This window comes from Coturnix japonica, chromosome 5, assembly GCF_001577835.2.
Source record: "Coturnix japonica isolate 7356 chromosome 5, Coturnix japonica 2.1, whole genome shotgun sequence".
NCBI lineage: Eukaryota > Metazoa > Chordata > Aves > Galliformes > Phasianidae > Coturnix > Coturnix japonica.
In genome coordinates, this window is record NC_029520.1 from 24,374,009 (window position 1) to 24,395,406 (window position 21,398).

Here is a 21,398-nt window from a genome sequence, read left to right on the forward strand (position 1 = left end):
GAGGAGCATTAGCACCTTAGTTAAGAAGTTTCATTTAAGGTTAGACTCAAAAAAAAGGACACAAGACTGAACAGAGAATGGTAGTGGTGTGAGAGGTCTCATTGCTGGCTCTGCTGTCCTTTTACCTTGAGACTACCAGCCTCTCAGGGCTTCTGTGGGAATTTTCTTCACTGTTGAGACTTGTACACTGTGTTCAAATCTAACATCTAAGTTAGAATTCCTCTTCATGGATGTCCAGAGCAATTTATATCTAGAGATGCGACATTTTATTGAGAAAATGACTGTGCTATTTAAGATATATCAGCTGAAATGAGGAAGCATGCTTTGATTCTTCCTACAGCGGTTGTTACTCTCCGTTATGAAGAACACATTCTGGAAGATACACAGGAATAGCGCAAACAGTATCTCAGGACTGATATCAACGTTCTTTCACTGGCACATACACACACACACACAATAAAAAACAAAGCCCTCTCTTTCTTTCTCAGAAATGGCAGAATTTCAGCAAAATTATGGAGTATACTCCCACCAACAGCAGCTCAGAACAGCATCCTGAAGGCAGGTGCCTGGGAAGCAGGAGGTGTCACTGGAGATTCATCTGGTCCCAAGAGAAATGTAACCCAAGTGTCCTTTATCCTGGACAACTTCTGTCCACTATGGCAGAAAAGAACAGCTCCCTTTCTGCTGACAGCATCTCAAAATGAAAGTGACCTCCCTGTTTGCAGCAAGCATTCACCTTTAGCAAAAGATTCCAAGCTCTGAATATTAAAGAATAGAAGTATCTTGTAGTCTTATCTTGGACTATTATAGTTGACTTATTTAAAAAGAGAGGAAAACAAATAAACAGTATCTTTAGCAATGTCTAGTAAGTTTAAGCAGAATTCTCCAACTTGAATGATTAATTCTGAAGAAAATATAAAACAAAAAGCCATCAGACACGTTCCATTTTTGTATTTTCATAACTGAAGCTGACTATTTTCTAAACTATTTTATACGCAATTAGTCTGAAATATGGTTTTCTAGCTCACAGTTTTCTGAACAAAATATAAAATGACATAGTTATTAACCTTTGGGAAATCTCTCCTACACACAACAGAATTAAATTCTACAGAAAGCTGAATAACATTGGGAGAAATTCCAAATGACTTGCCATTCATTTGTTTGATGGATAGTTGGGCTAGCTCTCACTTTTTACAGAGCTGCCAATCACCGAGGTCTGGGATATATTCCGAGAACTCACTTAGAATCACAAATTGCAGTCACAGGCTTCCGTGGCTAAAGCTGTTGTGGAAGAACTGATTACTTAAGAGAAGGAGATGGTACTGTTTCCAAGGGAGAGTAATATTGTGGTATCAGTGGCTTCAACTTTTCAGCACAATAAGTTGCTTCTTCTAATATGACATTTAAAGAGATGTTATCTGTTTAGAGATGTTTAGAAATCTCTGAGGATTTCTGTACTGACACTGAAACTCAAACTGAGATCACCATAATAGATGGAGAGAGTGAAATTGTTATATCAGTTTGCTTATTTTGCATTTGGCAACTCTGAATGCTCGATTTCATTCTTTCCATAGCAAAGGGTGTTAGTCATTCTGTTGCTTGCCTGAGTTTTTCGTATAGCAGGAGGAAGAGCGAAAAATACATTGTGATTCTTGAAATCCAAAAACTGACACAAAGATTCTGGAGTGTGGCTAAAACATGAAATTATTTTCCATGTTTTTTTCTGAAAGTGTTTCCTCGCCTATTTTTACTATGTGCATTGTAAAAGTCAACATGTGCATGAAGTCAACAAAACCAGTTATGCTAAGCAGCTCTACTTCTATTTTGGTATAACTGCTTCAGTTATTAGAGGAGCTACACGTGGCTCATCCTACATTACCATGAATCACCAGCTTGTTCCGGACAACTCAGGCTCAAATGCTGCCTTAGCAGTTGGGAAAAGGACTTCCCATCTCATGTCAACTCTGTCAACCCAGTGACATGAGGAAAAAATCTCCTCTCCCCTGATATCTGTGCCATAAGGTTTCTACAAAGAGTGACTTTGCCTCCAGCCACCACCCTCACATCATCAGAGTCCAGTCAGCTTTCTGTCTCCACAAGATCTGGAAATCTTATTGCAGGATTTCGATGTTCTCCTGGAAGAGGCTGCTAAACCTTTTCACAATTCAGAACGCTTCACTTGCTGTGACAAGGCTACAGGAAGCCTCCACAGGCTTCAGCTGCTTTGAAGTCGTCTTCCAGATATTTTTGCCAAAGAAACCTCCACTGAAAAAGGAGCAGGTTAGAACTAAAGTTGAACTTCAACCTGGAACAGGAATTATATCTCAGTTTAAGAACAAGTAGGAAACTGAAGTAAGCCTTAAAGGATAACTGCAGGTATCTGTAAAGAAAGATAGAGTTCTTTTCTGTTTTGCAGTTTATATTTCATAAGAAATACACGGAAGTGCAAGAATTGTACCTTTGTTTTGTTTCACAGAACTTCTTCACAATAAAACATTTCAACATGCTGTAATGTTACAAATAAACATTGCAAGGCTTCTGTTACCTCATTATGTTGTAATAACACATCAGCCTAACCAACAACCAGAATAACTGCAGAAACTAAGGGGTTATTTAAACTAAATCAGTGAGCATATATGTACGATGTATTATTTTCAGTAACACAAGTGCACCAGTATAGATTTTTGCTGCTGCGGAGGAAAACAGAAGGGGCTGGCCTAGCACAGCACTCCTCTGGGTCTGCTGAATCGTGGAGGATTTGAAAGTATCCTGTGGCCTGAAAACTATATTCTCTGGGGATATCCTCTTCCTGCTTAATAAACCTTTTCTTCTCAGAGGTCGAGTACTCTGTCTTGCCTATTCACCCTTATTCAAGTCTCACAGAACTTTCACAAGCAGAATCAATAAAATAATTTCTATCGTACAGTGTGGTTTTAAAGTACAGCAGCCTGGTTTGTTGGTACAAGTGCTCATTGAATGCTGAATGTCTTTTAGATTAGCTTATAAAATCACACAGAAATTATTTACAGATGGAAGCCCAAGTGTATTTGTGTAAACCTTAGATGGATGTGGCTACAGAGCTTGTTGAGCATGAACACCAGGCTGGGGTTTTGGGAGTCTGACATCATTTTAGAACTATCAAATCCCACTGATTTTAGAACCCCAGAAAAAAATACACAAGGGCTTCTGAAATGGGGCCTCTGGTAATTACCTGGAGGAGGGAGCTGAGGAAAAAAATTGCCTGGAGACACTGTTTTAAGAAAAAAATCTTCCGCAATTGCCAAGGGACTAATGAACTATATCTCAGAATGCCAGCCAAAGTCCTACAGCCAAAATGTGCATTTCATTTCAGTGAAAGCAGAGATCTGTATTTCTTTCTTTCTTTTTAATGGAAAGCAATTGATTTTAAGAGTCAAAAGGTACTTAAACTAAATAAAAGGTTACCTGCAATTTGTATTCAAGAAAAGTTTGAAACCCTACCTGATGCCCTACAAAACTGATTCAGAAATTAATGAGGCTACTTTACATGTAGGTATATATTTCCTTCAGTCAAAACGGGGAGGAAGTGTTTGTGATATTCTTGGCAGTTCTGGTCTAGAGCAACCGACATGCTTGTATTTCAGGTTGTTGTAGCTGGAGAATTCCCCGTCCCAGTTTCTGATGAATAAATCCTTACGTTTCTTTCTGTTTTCTGAAACCCCTCCTGGGATTAAAATCTCTGCCTGCCTTAATGAGACACCCTAATGATATCACCGCTCCTCCCTTCCTCCAGACTTGCTTGATGTTTTCCCCCATGCCGAAAGTCCTCAAGCACCCAATACTTCCAGCATTAGCTCCACGAGCATTTGGGGTTTTAACAGAATCTTATCCTTCTTTTCCAGACATTTACCTTTCATTTTGAAAAACAAACAAGCAATTTCAAATGCCACATAGCAGAACAATGTAAATTCTTTCAGTTGCTCTGTTTCTCCAGCCATCTAATGACACAGATAGATCTGCTGATCTATTTATGAGGCACATGAATTGCAGAACTTCCTGTCTTGACATTTTTCTTAAAAGTTAAATGATTTTTTATTTTTTTCCACAATTTTTACGGTTCATTTCCATACTCAGAATAAACTCAGAGCTTCCATTCATGGCCTGCTAGGCAGATAGTTCAGTTAAATTTGCAGTGAACTAATTGTTTTTCTGTGATATTGTGTGGTGAAGTTAATTCATTTTCTGTAACAAAACGTAACCCAGTTGAATCACGGTAACTATGACTCATTAATGGGAGACATCTGGTGATAACCCCTGAAGTCACTGTGTTTCAACACTGCAGCAATTCATAGCCCCTGCACAAAACAAACAGGGAACACTAAGGGATTAGTAACTTTTATGTTTTGGCCTCCTACAATCGCTAGACTCAATAGAAATGTAAGCATCGTGTAAAAATGAGGTAAGCGTCAGATGTCTAGACATCCTATATGTGGCTGTTCCATGGGTTGGTTGGTGCCCTGGGGTAATCATTAGAAAATATATAGTTAAGCAGATAAAAGTTTCTTCTAGGTGGTGTCATTGGCAATGCCCTCCAAACTGAACAGGATAGTTGTAACAACAGTAGCACACTTTTCCTGACTAGTATTTCTTGCCTAAATACTTAAATAGCCTTTACTGGAGCTAGACTTACAAAACAATAGGAAATCTGTTTCATGCACATTTTTTGCCTCCTTTTCTAGTTTGCTTTCTCCTCTATCTCATGTCTTCGTGACTTCTTCATTACTTACTGATGCAGCCTGAAAAAAATGTGATTTTTCTACTGGGAGTAGACGTCACTGCTTGAAAGTTCACTTTTATGAATAGTTTTAAACCTTGATGAAACAAACATGACAATTATGTAAGGAAAAAAAAATAATGCTGCACAGATTTTTGCAAGAGCTAAAATAGTTTATGGTGGTGCTGATGGTAACTGAAAAGGCACGTGCAAAAAATTTTGCAGGTTTTTCCTGTTGCAAATCCTCCAGTCGATATTTCCATCTCTCTTTATTACTTCTAAGAAATGGGGGACAAAAGTTGTTCAGAGAAATCCATCTCCAGAATAAGATTTGACTGACAGAGGGCTTTGTGACTGATGCTGGTTTAATAGAAATCAGATTCTGTTCTAGCATTGGAGAAACAGATTTGGTTAGAAGTAAGATGCTCGCCAGCAGAGGATTCTTTTCTGTCTGCCTTTAGATAGGTCCCTGCTGCCCTTTTAAAAGCGTAAACATGCAATTAATGGAGGCACATACAGCAAAATGTTCCTGATGCTATCTTCCAGGTGAGACCTTTAGAACTGTAGTGCTGTATTCTGTGGGGTTATTAAACTTCCCATAACTCTTCAGGCTGTCTTCAGTATATGCACTAATGCCTTGGGCTCAAATTTCCTCCCTCACACTGTATAATACTAGTACTTTATCAGCCTAAACCTTTCATTTTGGAAGGGGCTATATTGATCTAGGACCTTTTTGTGTCAATATGCACATACTGTCACAGCTTAATGCACATCACAGCTCAATTCAAAGGGAGTCACTACTCATCTGAGCCCTGACAGGAATAGCCTCAGGTTTGTAAAGTGCTTTGTGGCTCTTGGCACACCTTTACCATTTACAGTAATTTCTTTTTGGCAGTAAAAGGGTTTCTAGGTAAAACGGTAGAGCTTTATGATAGAAGTAACCTTGCTATTGACCTTAGCAAGAAACCAATCTTGATTCTATCAGGGTACTTTTAAAAATTAGATGCAACCCTAAAGCACTGCTTGCCAGTCACTCCGACATCAAAGCCTAGGACCAGGCAAGAACAAGGAATTCTTCCTCTTGGTTTTTGAGACTTATCTTTTATCTCTACTGGTTTGAAAAATCATATCTGAAAAATATGAAGTACTGTCATTAACTGTGTATTTATGGATTAGCCACATGGTCTACTGATAGCATTCTGTGCAGCTCCTACAACTTTTGGATTTGGTTGTTTGATTTTAAGAATGCTATCTTTAGAGCCACTGCTCTGCAGCTGCCTCTGTTGACTAATCAAACATCAGGTCTCATGGCTCTCCACCAGGTATCCTCTCACATCTCTTTCTCTAGAGAACATACACATGCCTCACTTCAACTATGAGTAGTCACCAGGCTTTAATCTTAGCATCGCAATTCGTGTGCTCAGGGTTAAGTCAAAGCACGGTGACAACATGCAAAGGCTCATCTCGAGGGCTGCTGCAGTGAAACATAAAGGAACAACTGCCCTAGCAATCTGCTTTATTTGGACAAGCTTATGAACAAAGTAACGTGAGTAGTGCTTACCCTAGGTGAGAGATATAGGAACACTACTTGCAGGAATTGACCACTTTTCCAATTGAAACTGCTGCAGCTGTTGCCACCACTGCAAACTGGTACTGCTGTAATCTCCTCCTGAGATATCCTTAACACTGCTTTAGCAATCAGTTAACTGCAGGCACTTGCCAGGAAGGCTCATGCTGACTGCCCCTGCTCCCCACTGAGCCCACTTTCCCCACTGACATCCAGTCTTCCCAGCATTCTGCTTTCCCACCTGGAGCTGCTCTGTCACATGGATGAGCCAAGAGCAGCTGGTTTTGTTTCATATTATTTCTGTTAGAATACTCCTAAAAGCACAGCTATAGCCAGGAGGATCTCATGCTATGGTTTACAGGCCCTGATTGTCAATTACACAAAGATGCTTGTGTGGTCCTGACTGCCTGCAAAGTGGGAATAAATGGCATTGCCAGAACGCTGCAGAAGGACAGCTCAGTCTTTACGAGCTCACATCCATAATGTACATCTGGCCTGGGCTTGAAACTATGTGAAAGCAGGAAAGGGAGCAGTAGGATTGGGAAATTTTATATGAGTTAATCAGACAAATAGATCTACAGAAGGGAGCAGCAGGTCCTACAGGTGACTGGTTGCCACTACAAAAGGTGTCAACAAGCACATAAAGATGCAGTAAACTTGAGTAAACACACTTTTGGAACTGCATATTACAGCCTGGTGACAGTGAAGTGTACTTAGTGATTATTCACTTCACATATTTGTCACGTATTATGCCCTCAGCAAATGAGATAGACTTTAACATAAAGTTGGATTAACAGAAATCCTGTTCAGCTAAAGAAAATCTCCTGTGGGCATCACACTCCTGCAAGTTAGTCACAGGAGGCTATTAAAAGCCGTAGGAACAGGCATCTGTGTAATGTATTATATATATTAAAAGCTTTGAATACATCTCAGCAGGTTCTCTAGAGGAGGTATTATTTCGTTTTCTCTGCTGGCTGAATCTGCATGACCAGGATGGGTGAAAATCCCTTGTCACATATTTTTGCAGGCTAACTTTCAAAGCTCCCACCACACTGCACATTTCAGCAACAACTGAAGCACACAAGCACCATTCCGCCATGCAGTGCATGCTACAGACTTCAGCCACAGGCATGAAGTTGTTTGGCTGCCAGCTTGCTGGGAGTGTGGTTACAGAACCCACCGTCAGCTGGGATATAGAAGAACAGTGTCCGAGCCTGGCACTATTCTACAAAGGTACAGCCCTGTTTACCACAGCCTCCCCACCCAGCCTTGCTGCAGGCTGTTTTACCGTGTACACTCTTTTGTCATTTTGCAGGAACTAAAACAGAAACAGGAGACTGGAACACTTTGCCCAGACCCAATTTTACTCATTGCAGGAAAGAGGCAGGAATGAATGCTACCAGTATCTCAGTTTATTCCAAGATACATCTGAAATGCTTTCCCAGATCAGTACAGCTGAGTGAATTTTTGTTGTGAAATCAATTTGTGCCATTTTTCCCCCCTACAACTGCAAAAATTCCCTTGAAACCTCTGCAGCTCGGTTCTACCTATCCTAGCACAGAGCATTGCTTTTACAGTAGACAGGCCCATTGATTTTGCTAGGACATCTCCTGGGATCAAACCCTCCCCAGTTTAACTAGGGATGGCAGACGCCGTCTCTAAACATCTGCTGGCTGCTGGAACAGCTCTCTGATTACTAGCAAGCAATGCCAATGAATGTAAAATTACTTATCAGACAAAAAAAAAAAAAGGAAAATATCTGAAGAGAATTACACTAGGGTTGGTTAGCGGATGGGAAAGCATTTTGGGGAGATCACAAAGACAACATTGTCACAAATTGATTTGGCTTATTCAAAGCACTAAGATATGTGATTGTGAGAAACTGTAAGATTTCAATTCCCCTATTCAGCCTGGAGTTTCTTTAGATTCTAATTACTGCAGCGTAGAAGAAAAGAAAGCAACTAAACAGAGGGGGGAAAAATGACCTTTTATGGAAGCTTGGCACTCAAATCCAGTGAGGTTTGAGTACGTTATTATAAGATTTTATTATATAATAGCCTTAGTAACATTTCATATTAAATAATTAGAACAGAATTCTCTTATCTGCCTATGCGTGTCACCACTGACCTGCATCTCACCTACAGGGCCACTTGTGGTATTGAAAAAATCTGCACTAGCAGCTGAAGGGAAGGAATATTACATTCTTGACACAGAGCTGCAGTGCGTCCTTGGGCACTGAGCCATCAAGAGAGCTGTGTGAGCAGCCCCGTCCCTGCCGCAGCAGGATGACTACAGGGAGCCCTCACAGATCTCCACCACCGCCTGCTTCCCCTGAATGCCACCTACAGAGCCGTACGCTGAGAATGAGTTTCCCTATCACATATCATGTCCCTGGGTCTATGGCCTCTGCTGCAGCATCTACAAATCTCCTCCAATAAGGACGAGCATCCCATTTGTGGAACTTTACACCTAGAACACATCATCAGTTCAGACACCAGGCATATATCCAGAACAGCACAATGGAAACAGACTTCTGCATTGTTCTGGGAATTTGAAATTTGTATCCAAATTCCATGGCTTGAACTCATCCCTATTATAATGTGTAACATAATAGTCTAACACATCATACGCTGTCTTTCCCTTGGTAGAACAACAGAAACATTAAAGAATGCCTGACTCAATCAGGCACAGCTTCCAACGGGATAAAATTAAACAGCTTTCTGCTGGTGCCACAAGGAAGACGCATCAGGTACCAATGCAGTGCTTTAATCACACAGCCTCTGAAAATGGATCAGCAGACGTATACCACAGCAATAGCAACTTAAATCCCAAAGCTTAGAAATGCTAGACTTTTGATTAAATAAGGCATTCGCCTTTCCCTTTCCACACAATCTTGGATATTTCTTTTTGACAAGCGAGACATTTGTCTTTTCTGATAATGGGAGCTGATGAGGTATAAGTAGAGAAAAAGAAAACCTCAGAGCTTCCGTCCCTTCAGCAAAGCCCTGCATTAACTGAGAAACCAGCCTGTTACTTACAGCTCCTTCTCCTATCGTCTGTTTGCAGAAGTTCACTGCTTAATTCCCATTCATATCGCCTCTGTGAAGAAGAACGGGCTGATGACATTTCAGTTAATCATAATCTTCCCTTCCTGTGACAACCTGCCAGCAGCCTTTTTGAAAATAAACTTGCGGAATGAAATCTTTAAGAAGGATTTTTCCTCATCATCATGGAGGGAAGCACCTGACAAGATGAACACGTGAATATTGCACAAAGCAAAACAAAAAAATCCTTCTGGATTTATTACTATTTCTCTCTCAACATTTGAGGTAATTTTTCTGGCAAATTTGTACTGATGTAACTTCACATTTTCATCTTTATCCTCTATAGAACATAGGGCTCTCACTGCCTCTGGAACACACTTGCTAGCGAGAAGGACAGCTTAGGTTTCCATGGTCCAAATTAATTACCAGGCAGCTGCAGAAGTGCTAATATAATCATGCTTTTGTGGGTGTGCACACATAGAGAAAATCCTTTGTAGGGTAAGAAAGCAAAGAATCTTTCAGAAGATTTCAAGCCCTTACTACTAGCCATTTTAAATGTCATGCAGTCTAATAACTACAGCTATTTTAACTCCACTAATGTCCTAGTAAAGGAACTGGAAATGCGGGAAGGAATTGGAAAGGCCTGTGGGGTTGCTGGCAGCAGTGGAAGCCATCACCAACAGTTGAACTTAAGTCAGGGCAGGTGTAAAATTTGGATGGAGGCCACAGAAGCCCAAAGAAATACTATGAGCCAGACGCAAAGCCACAAGCAGAGAAATTGCTGACAAACAAAGAGCAAAGTCAGAGGCCCAGCCTCATCCAAAGCGACAGCTTTTGTGGAAGTTCAATCAAAGCTGCACAAGTGTCAGCACCTTTTGTTCATGGCAACAAAAGCCAGGATGTTGAGCTCTCTGGAAATAGCCGATGTTGTAAATAGCTGCAATGTCATCGAGAAGAAGAAATTCAAGTTTCTACCAGCAACTGCATGCTGCCAGTTTAAAGCCAGGAAAAATATCCCTGGTTGCACCTCCTGCTTCTGCAGGGCTTGTGGGCCATGCCAGCTCGTCCCAAATGGGTTTTCCTGTCTGCATGCTGTCAGAAGACTGCAGCATCCTTGCCCAGAGAAGCAGCAAGCCTTTGTTAGTAGAGCAGAGACGAGTCAGCAGTTTATTCATTACAGAAGCCAATAAAGAGTCAAGAACATATTCCAGTAGCCCTGGAACAATAAGGCTGAAAGAAAGAGAAGGAAAGAAATTGTTGCTTGGTAGAAAGATGTTTGTTCTAGCTTTTATTTTTGATGAAGGTGCAGTGTTATATCACAGCCAGGATTATTGGGAAACTGAGGTTCTGAGCTCTTCACAGGAGCCCTAGAGCCTCCAGGAGGGCATAGATTTATTAATATCACACTGAGTGCAACAGTCATGAAGAAATTCATCCTTTCTCTAAGGCAAAACCATGAGCATTAATTTGCATTAGAATCATTAAGATTGAAAAAGACCTCCAAGATCATCCAGTCTACCTGCCACCAATATCACCCACTAAACCACATCCCTATGTACCACATCTACAAATTCCTTGAGCGCCTCCAGGGATGGTGACTTCACCACCTCCATGGGCAGCCCATTCTGTACCCAACAACACTTTTAGAGTTTCTCCCTAATGTCCAACCTGAAACACCCCTGGTACAACTTGAAGCTGTTGCCTCTCATCCAATTAGTTCCAAGAGTTAACTGCTTGTTGTGGATAGGCATCTTTCTACTTTTTTTTTTTTTTTTTCCTTAGAAGAAGTAATAAAAAAGTCAAAGACAGCAGCTCTACAAGCACTTAGGCAGTATTGGCACTGAGAATTATTTCTTTCAAAGAACTTTAATTCCAGCTCCTTCTGCAGTGGGTGGAAACTCACACCCACTGCACACCCCCACAGTCTATCTGACTTCTTCACACAATGTACAGCACAAGCTCTGTGCTTCTACTACAGAAGGTGGCCAGCCGCGTGACTGGTAACCATAGCAGCTGCAATAACCAAAAAATCCAGGGCTGAATGTATGCACAAGTCTGTTCCTTTAGCACCATTTTATTTCTGTGATCAGTATCAGTGGGTATATATCAAAATGTCCCAATGCTCGGTGAGCAGAGAGGCTCACTGCCACGTGGAAAACAGCCTGTCTCACATAGAAGAACGTTTTCTGTCAGCCTCTTGACTTCTGTAATGTCTAGAGTGATTTTTCAGGAGCTATAATCTCAGGCATTCAAACTAGGATTTCTGTTTCTTGCATGGGAAAGATCAGTCCTGGAGATTTTCCATGCTGGAAGCACTGGTCTTTTTCCTGTCACGTGCTGAGTGTTGCCTGCCAGGGACTGAGAAGTAATGGCAGGCAATAATATTTGATTCTTTCCCTGCAACAACGCCAAGGCACAGCATCACAATACAACTAGCTCTGTCTCAGTGCTATTAACTCCTTCAGACAGAATCCATTCACTTTCCACAGGTGGTGAAAGTTGGCAGCAGATTTCTCCTTTACCTCTCTCTTGCTGTCACTAGGCAGATGATCAGAAACTTGGGAGAACTTCACAACTTGGAGAAGGCTGCAGCAGGATGGGCCTCTCCTCCTAGACTGTGGGTTCTACTTCCTCAACATAGTCCTCCCCAGGGACCTGCAGACCCTTGTAGACCCAATAGATGCAGGAGACCTGGTCTGCCCTATCCTTCTCCCCATGGAGTGACCATGCCACAGGTATGCACCAGGGCCATAGAGCAGAGCAAAGAAGGGGAGGAACGGCAAGAACAAAATTAAGCTGAGTGACGTCACTGCAGGCAGTGAGTATTATTGGTGTGCACATTCTGACAGGACATCATCTTAGTTTTGGTAGCAAATCTACTACTGCCGGTATTTAGAAGACTGTTAGCATTATGGTGCTGGTATTCTGTCTCAAAGGCATTTGGTTCCCGACAGTATGTCACACTTGGATATAATCCAAAGCCAGTGACAGCCTAAGACCTGTGAGTTATAAAGCCAATCTCTGCATGCTTATTTATATTAGAAAGCTCTCGTTTCAACCCAAAGCCCAAAAGCAAGATATACCTCAACATGCAGCAAATTACAGATGACTCATGGAATCTGAGCTCAAGTTCTTAGGACTACAGCACAAATACTACCACCGAAGCAGTTACTTGGATGAAGAGTCCTTTTCTTTAAAGAAAAAAATTACATATATACACACACCGTCTCTAAGAATATCAGGGGTCTCAGTGCTATTATTTTCAGAGACATTCATTTAAACAGAGGAAGGGCAGCAAGTCACATCATCTAAAAAGCAATTTAATGCAGAAGTCTGGAGTGCCCATGTAATAACCTTACAGGCCAGACTTGTTTTGCTTTCTTATAGAGTAGTGGAGACACATAGGGACATTTAATCAACACAGAACAGCTGATGTAGACCTCTCCAGAAAAAGAAAGTACAAGTTCCTACAGTTCTGGTCAAGGTGCCACAGCTACTGGTTGTAATACGCATTCATCTTTGCAGGCTAGCATAGATAAAACTTACCAGCAGCCTTCTTATGTAGCCTCCTCTACCAACATGAGCCATAGGTAGCCCTCAGGAGAGCGAGGAGAAAGTACTCAAGAGAACATCAGGAATGTAGCCACCTCATTCTGCTACAAAGACAAAGCAAGGGCAGGCTTCTCACCAGAAGGCACAGAATGAGCCAGGAATATGGGGCTAAAAGAGCCCAGAGCTCTATTTTCAGGTACACATACCTCATAACCCAAGCCCCTTCCTGTAGTTACCAGGTAAAGAACTGTTGCACCTGTTCTTCCCTCAGATTCTCATGTGGGCAACTCACGCATCAACTCCAAACCCCTCAAAGGATCTCTGTGTCAGGTAGAGTCCTAGCCGTGCCAAAGACTACGTAGTTTGTTAAAGCTTAGGGTGGTGACAATGTGCATTCACATAGCAGACAAATCCATTTATTGTTACTACATATTTTGTGTTATTTCTATAGCATAAGAATTGAGTTGTTCACATCAGCATTTTTACATGATTGCATCTAGCTATGCGCCAACAAAGGATCACTTACCTTACTACATTTTTCCACGAATCTCTTCTGAAAGCCCTTCTATTCTCACACAATAACAGCCTCTTGGTTGGCTTTTAATTTTGTGGAAACAATTAACTTTGCATACCATCTTTCCTAAGAAATTTAGCCAAAACCAAGTCCCTTATTAAAACTGGATTTCCAGTCAAGCAAATTATAATGATGTCTCTTCTATCCAGACATTTTCTATTAAGGCATATTAACTCGCTTTATTCTGTTCTCTTCCACAGAGCAGTAATTATTAGAGCCCCCAAAAAGCACAGTTTTAAGTTTTGCCTTTTAATGGAAATGTTTATTATCATGCTGATACCCCTTCATGACCAAATGGCAAAACTGCAGATTTTAAACATTTGTCAGTGTAATGTAAGCGGCGTCACTGAGCAGTTTTTGCCTAGTTAGACAAAGTTGGTAACAGATGTGCTTACATCAGCTCCGATAACATTCATTTTAAAGAGACTTCATAATATCTGCAAAATGATATTCTAAAGTAATTACTTCCCTCACAGCATTCAGTCCATCTCACGGCTGAATATAATCTTTACTTGTTGGTATATTACACATTTGGAGAGGAATTGGTGAAGTAATTGCCGGTACAGTGAGGAGGGAATCATCATTCATCTTAAAGTATGACCTTGCTTTAAATAGCTATTAAAAGGACTAGCCATAAAAGGAAACCTACATGTAGGAAAAAAAAGTGTGAGATTCAGACATTTTATAATTTGGTTGAGTATGAATAACAAGGCAGCTTTCTATTTGTGACACAGTATACATAGCTATGGGAAATTATGGCACCGTGCCTTCCTTTAATTTGTTGTTGCTGGGAAAGGCTGTGGATGCTGGCTTAACAGCAATTTTCAAACACTCCAAAGATTCGACAGATACAGATGCACTTTTTTTTTTTTTTTAAGAAAAGCCATGACAAACACCTGGCTCCTCAGGTGCTTGTTGCCATTGCAAGAGGTCAGCTTACAGCATAAAGCACCTTACCTGGTAATGGGCACAGAAGACAGACCCTCAGGCAGTTGCTATGATCATTAAGATGCTTTCCATAGAGTCAGAGAATTGCTGAGTTGGAAGGGACCCTTAAAAACCATCTAGCTCAACTCCCTTGCAATGAACATGAACGCCTACAGCAAGATCAGGATGCTCAGAGGCCTGTCCAGCCTGACCTTGAATGCATCCAAAGACATCTACCACTTCTTTGGGCAAACTGTTACTACAGGTTTTCCACCTATATCTCCTTTCCCACACATGCTCTGTAATGAAACACAGCAGGCCTTTGAGGATGAAAAGCAATGGAAGCAATGGTTGCTCTTTCATTTATAATTTGGATATAACACTTGTGAGTGTAACTCACAGTGAGATGCAAACCACTCCTACTCTGTCAGGTGAGACACCACAGGTAAGACTGAAACAAGTGGCAGAAAGAAGTTGGCATACAGAGACCATAAGGAAGACTGGNATCTTCCTGGTGGGTTTGACTCAACCACAACTCCCGAGCAAAACGAGCAGGGAGAGCAGAGAGCTGGAGCAGAATTCCTGTCTGAGAGCAGGGTGGGAAGCTGCCTAGATCCTTCCGAGCTGGGCTGTCACCAGGGCTTCTTGGAAGCAGGCTGTGGTGGGGTCTGTGACCTTGGTGGGATGGCAGATGCTGCCCATTCCTTTAAACAAACAACTGGGATCAGAGAGCTAAAGGAAGCCTTATGATGGCTGTAAAAGCACCATTGCCTTCACAAAATATTTCAGAGTGTTCTTATTATTTAAATTTATAAAGGCTTAGAAAAAAAGGGTCAGGAAATGCAGCTATGACTCTGGCTCCAGCGCCCTACCTGTGAAGGCTAAAAGCTGAACTCTGCTCAGCTTTCATTTCCCTTCAGTTACATACCGTTAAGGAATTAATCCTTGCTCTGTTGCTCCTTGTTCTTGATTATTAGCTCCTGCTTTGCTTCTATAGTTTAATCTCTCCTCCAAGCTTTATGTTCTTCCTTCTGTGGGTGTGTTCCCCCACCCCCACTCATTTTTCTTGCCTTGCAGGAGGATTTGCATCTTGTTAACATTATTTTTTTACCACATTCCTCCCTGTTCTCATTTTAACAATTGTTTTATTACCCAGAAACCATTTGCCAGGGTGGCCAGACCATGCTCTGACTCTTGCTCCCAGACAATTATTCCCCCTAATTCTTGTTAATCCCATTCCGGCTACCTAGAGCACTGAGGACAGCAGAACTGTGGTTGAGCACAGAAGCCCTCTGCAGCCCCAGCTGCCTCACTGTGGGCTGGCTGTAGAATACAAAGCTTCACATACCTTCTCCCCAGCCTCATCACTCACACAGATGCAAGGTGCAGCCCAGGCAAAGAAACAGCTCTGTGTGCACTGTACAGGAGCATCATTCCCTGCTTGAGTGTCTCAGCAGTTGAGAACAAGGCCTGGTGAGCTACCCCAAAGCTGCCTGCAGTAGCACAGCCCTGCAGCTCCTCCCAGCTCAGCCCTCCTGCATGATGTGCCAGGAGCTTCCAACACATCCATGCAGAACATCATGCTTGAGGCTTCATCCAAAATACACTCTGCTGCCACCCACTCAGAGCAAACTCACTGTGTTTGCCTAAGAAGAACAAAGGCTGAGCGGGTTGGGCCTGCTGAGAGCACAGACAGGCTCCAATGGCCACCGCACCTGAACCCACCCATTCACTAATCCCTGCACAGCTGTGGTGAACCACCCTGTGACACAGGCATCACAGGGCACTGTGAGAGGCGTGCAACAAAACACTGTGTGAACTGGAGTCCCAGTCAGATACATAACATCTACAAGCTGTAATGCCAGAAAAATAACTTACATGAGGTTGGAGAACAGTATTTCCTGAGATTTAAAGCAGGGTGTCTGCAGTGCTGGGGCACTGATGGGTGTGGGGCTGCAGGCCTCCCCCTGCCCTGGGGAGCAGCCCCCAACCCAGCTCACCATCCTGCTGCCTGGGAAAGTCTGTTACACACACTGCTGGTTCACTATCTGTTCAATGAGTGTGCCTGCAGGCGTCCTGTAACTCCAGGAATAATTCCTGGAACATTTAATGCCCATGCACCCACACTGCTCTGCACCAAGGCTCCAAAGGAACAGCTTCCAAATGCAAAGGGAAAAAACACATACTTCCAGGCCAGGTGATTTATTGCAGAAAAATGAAACAAGAGAGAAATAAAATGTAAATGTGAAGTAGATCACATCCACCATGCAACCTCTCCCAGCCTTGCAGACAGGCAGGCCTTTCCTCTTGAGACTGCTTGCAGGGCAAGCACACAGCAGCCCCATGCAGACAGCAAGGAGATCTGGGTTGATCACTTCACTGAGCCCTCTGCATAACCCTCAGCCAAACCCCGCCTGCCAGAGCCCTTGAGGTCATGCCCTGCAAGGCCTCCCACTGCTGCCTTTCCCATAAGAGCACCTACACCCATCCCACTGACCCTGCAGCTTCAAAGGATCACCAGCACTGATGTGTCCTTGGGACTGTTCCCTGAGCAGCATAATTTAGTTGTGCTTTTCCATGTTTACAGTATTTGAAATAGCACACTGGAAACATTAACAGAAGCAAAGAAGAGTGATAAGGAGAGAATTTACAAACATGCTACATAGACCATCCTTTCCTGCTTTTCTTTTGTTTGGATGAGGAGGTGGGCAGGGAATACAAAAGGGAAACAAAATAGCTGGCAGGTTTGTGTTCACAGCTGAAGCCTGTTTTAGCCTGGGTTGTGCCTGTGCTTCCCACTGCAGACAGGATTGAGCCTTCATTTAATCACTTCTCTGTCAATTGGCTTCAGACCTGTGGTTTGCATTACACACTGAGCAGGGAGCCCAGTTCTCACTGCTTTGCTGCTGACAGCTTCCAGCTCACTGCTCATCTGCAGGCATTTGGCCTGAGGAGGTCAAAGCACAGCAGGTGCCTTCAGGTCCCCCATATCCCACTGCACACAAGTGCCACGTTTAACTGCAGCAAGAAGGCCTCTGTGTCAGGCAGGTTTGCAAGCATAGTGAATCATAGCAAATTCAAAGCTGGGAAGCGGATTCTTATGAAGAGGTTCTTCCTGCTGTGGGCAGGATGCTAGCACAGGAGCCTGAATTTAAGCATGAGCTGAACTCCTAAAGAAAGGAGGGAAGCCTTTGCATGGGACCATGGGTTTGTCTGCTAGGAGGCAGGGTGCAGACTCTTACAGGAAAAAAACAAATGTCCTGAGAGCCCAACCAGCAGGAGCACAAGGCTCTCTTAACATTTCTGCTAAAGTTACTCTAGCAACAGAAATAAACTCACCTATTCTGAAGAAAAGCACCTGCTAGAAGCTCACATCTAGTTCTTGTGCATTCTACCAGAAGAGAAGATACAGCACTCCTACCCTTCATCCTGAGGATATCTTTATTACTACCAACTGAAAGCTCATCATTACTTGAGGACATTGCTAATGAATTTCTCTAGGCTTCAAAGAGCAGAGTCTTGAGGGCGCTACAAATTAAATATAATAACTTGCAGTTCTGCACTGCCTTCCATCATCTGAAGATCTCAACTCTTTGTACCAATCCCTGAGAATTAAGCTCAGTCACTCACAAGTGAGTGATTTGTGACAACTATTGAACAGCCTGGAAGTGAGAACAGAGTTGCAAGGACTCGTGATAGGGTGAGAACTACCCCCAGGTGCCCACTGTTCTCAGAAGGCCATCTCTTCAGCAGCATGCTTTAACGGAGAAGTGATCCTCCCACCATGCCCTGTGGCAGCTAGGGAAAATGAATGACCTCTTCTCAGCTGCTTGAGAGAGAGAAGGCCACAGGATGGAGAATCCTAGTCAGGTGAAATAAAATCCTGGGAGATCCCCAGGGATCTGGAATTAAGGCACATATACTCTCAATATGTCCCTTCTAGCTAAATACAGGAACACCCATCCTCAAGTAGTTTGGGTCTTGTGTGGAAGGAGGGAAACTGTTCTTATACAGTTTGTATCACTTCTAATACAAGGTTCCAGATTTTATACAACCCATTTGATCTCATTCCCCATCATTAACTCATCCAATATAAGCAACAGAGGGGCTCCTAGAAAGGCACATTTCATCTCCATCCTATGTGCCCACTATTCCAGCCACTGCTTCATCTCAGTCAAAAGTGGTAACTGGCAAAGTATTTAAAAACCAAGAAGAGTGAATTGTAGCAATTGAACAGATCAGTACATTGGGAAAGGCAACAACAGAGGTGCAATGATAGAAGGACCAGCACAACAGAAAGGTGCTATAAAGGAAGAAGATTGCTCACCTGTATCAGAAGATTCCAGACTCACAGGAGAAAACTTCACCAGCAAGATATCCTGAACCAGAGAACCTTTCCCAGTGGCAGTCAGCCCTTAAATGAGGTCTGAGAGGTGCAGCCAGGCTCCAGCCCTTCTGATCACACAGCTGAATCGCCCTTACCTGTGCTCCCAGGGCTGACTGGGTCCTTTCCCCAGCTGTTCCATCAGTGGTTCAGGCTGTGACTGAACAGTTACCATACAGTGAACACAAAGGGATATTTTTATTCCAACCAAAGTGACTAGGAAAATCTGATAGGTTTAAAAATAGTCATTATTCTGGCTGCCTGTGTTTTAGGAGCCAAAGCTGAGGGTAGGTTCAGGGCTCGAACCAAGCAGTAGTGGTGTGACACACCACAATACCATTGGACTGAAAGTAACACTGCCAGATGCCTCAATTAAAGCTTTTATTCCCCTTCATCCAATAACCTCCTCATGCCAGTTTTTAGCAGCAGTGAGGTCATGGACTGAGTCCATTCAAATTGCCACATTCAGATCCCTTTTTGTTCCCAGTTTCAACCGTTCAAATTTTAGATGTTTTAAGCAGGAAATCCCACTGATCTGCAGGTTGTGGGGAAGTCAGGGAAGAAGACTCACAGTAATTGTTGGGCTGGCTTTGATTAACAGTGAGCTGTAAGGTAAAACAATAAATCAATAAAGTATATGTTGGTTTTGAAGGCTTTCTCTGCATTCTTTCTGGCACTGTCTGATATATGCCAGAGGCAAAATAACAGAATTTCTTTCAGCGGGATGGAAGAGAAACAAACGGTGTGGGCAGGGCAGCTGGTGGAATCCTGCTGGAGGGGGAGGTCTGAGGCACGTCCGCATCCCGCGGCTGCAGGGAAATGCATGCTCCCAGCAAGAGGAGACTATCCAAAGGTCATGGGGTAGCTAAGCAACAGAAGGGAAAAATCCTCCATTGTGCTACTTCCAGCTGGAAATAAAGCAAAATATATGTATTTCTGGGTTTTCCTGGCACCACTGTCCCATGGGTGGACAAATTGCTATGGGAGCAGGGGGTGTCTGGTTTTACTCTTTGCAGGGTTGCTATGAGACATGAGGCAAATGAACTACGTTGTGCCTTGCTTTCCCCATCTGAAGACATATGGTATATCTCGCTGTCTGCAACACACCTTATCACCAGAGCTGGGACATCTTCCTACAGTGCTATTCTGTAAGATGTTCAGGTAGAAGAAGCTGCAGAAGTTGAGATATAACTATTTTCTGTTTATTTCCATTAGGTAGGCACACAGTAGGAGCCATTTTGACATGTGTTAGTGTAGGTGGAAGTGACTCATTTGGCTGCACTGGAAGCTAGCTGCTGTAGACTGGCTGCTGCTGCAATCCTAAATAAATCCCATAAAGTAGATCTAAAAAAAAATAAAGTGAATCTTGCCGCTCTGTTACTAATTAAGTTAATATATTTAATGTGTACGTAAACCCATGGACCTTAGTTCATACACATGTGAATTTACATACACTGCCTATGTTGCATTCAGCCTTCAGATTGCCCATGTAACTAACATACAGGCAATGCCACAGAAAGACCCCAGTTTTTCCCACTTCCACTACCATAACAGAAGGCAACCCAGAATACACCATACAGAAATTCCCTGAACATTGTCTATGTGCTTTTAAGGAGGCCTTTATATGCAGAAAGGGCACTAGCAGCTGATGTATTATAACAGTGTGGACAAAGCAGCTATCAAGCATTTACCAGTTTAATGTCTATCTTTGGATCTGAGTCTCTACCCCTAGGTCAGGGTGTACCTCTATATTTTGGGCTGAGGCTGCCCAGCACCTTCCCCAGCAGGCAAACAAGAGCTCGCACTAAGCTTTCCCATCATTTCTTTTCTTTGCAGCAGGGATGCACACCATGATTGCAATAGCATGGATGTAAGCAAAGTGCCCTTGCAGTGTAGCTATTTCCTCCTGCCACAGGGGAGTTCACTGAGCAGAGCTGCTTCCTCTGTCCTTGCCAGGAAGGAAAGCTAACACTGCCAGCAGTGAGCCTGCAGCTACTGTACTGGTGTTACGTGCACCTGCCTACAGCCTTGCAGTAGCTTCACCTGCCTTGGGAAAGATCTCAGAGAATTTCCCAGGCTGGAGAGCCAGGGTTATTCTCATGTGCTGCATTCACCACAAGTCTTCTTGTGACTCCCTGTAGTTTCAAGAGGTCCCTTATTTGAGATTGCTTGGGTGTCTGGAAATGCAAGGAACAGCATCCTCAGAAGCACCTAACCTCCATGTAAGTCACTGGAAAGCATTCATTTCTTACAACTCACTCTGTAACTTCTTTTCCACTCATTTTCTACACTGAAACTTGCTGTAAGCATTCAGGTATCCTGGAAGTAGAGTAATGGTAGCACAAAATGAGTGAGGCCTACCCTGAGGGCACGGCTGTAATAGCAGTAGTCAAAGCTGAGCATGGTTCACGCACCCCATGGAAAACTTGCAACTGTTCTCTGTGTAACTACATCCCCAAATATTTATTGTAGCATATAGGTTGCTCCCATTTTGGCACACACAAAGTAATCCAACCCACCTTGCATTGCATGAGTAGGGGGCAGCTGGGCATGTGAGTGTCTGACTTTCTAAATTAAAACATAAGCCCTTGAAAACA

The 21,398-nt window shown here is 42.9% G+C and overlaps 1 protein-coding gene across 2 annotated transcripts in view; it reads right to left on the reverse strand.

The window, feature by feature from the left end:
- SIPA1L1 (signal induced proliferation associated 1 like 1) overlaps positions 1-19,145 on the reverse strand; it is a 203,085-nt gene extending 183,940 nt beyond the window's left edge. For both annotated transcript variants that reach the window (XM_015864668.2, XM_015864666.2), the window contains exon 1: positions 18,745-19,145. The gene's annotated coding sequence lies outside the window, so the exon portion shown is untranslated. The remainder of the gene's footprint in view (positions 1-18,744) is intronic.
- Between the last annotated feature and the right edge of the window lie 2,253 nt (positions 19,146-21,398).